Source organism: Olea europaea, chromosome 18, assembly GCF_002742605.1.
Source record: "Olea europaea var. sylvestris chromosome 18, O_europaea_v1, whole genome shotgun sequence".
Classification (NCBI taxonomy): Eukaryota; Viridiplantae; Streptophyta; class Magnoliopsida; order Lamiales; family Oleaceae; genus Olea; species Olea europaea.
In genome coordinates, this window is record NC_036254.1 from 25,359,168 (window position 1) to 25,359,534 (window position 367).

The following is a 367-nucleotide window of genomic DNA, read 5'->3' on the forward strand; positions in this document are numbered from 1 at the left end:
GATTATAATGATCACTTTCAAAAGTTGAATTAAGCTTGTAGAGAAAGAAAATTGAAATACAAATGAGATTATAATGATCACTTTTAAAAGTTAATAGCGTTACAAAAGGAAGAAAATGAAACATTGATAAGAAATTGTTAAAACGGCAATTCTTTGATATACTTGATATTTGAATACATGATACTTACATGATGGGTGATGAAAAGCTTTTTCTTCTTGGTTTCAACATCAATCATGATAGGGCATACTTATTAAAGCAAGAGAAAAGCTATTAGCAGAAGTAAAAAGAAACAAGATTAAAGTATATGTAGAAAAAATTGAGATTGAATTAATTAATGAATATAGACATTTATTTTGGTAATGCTTT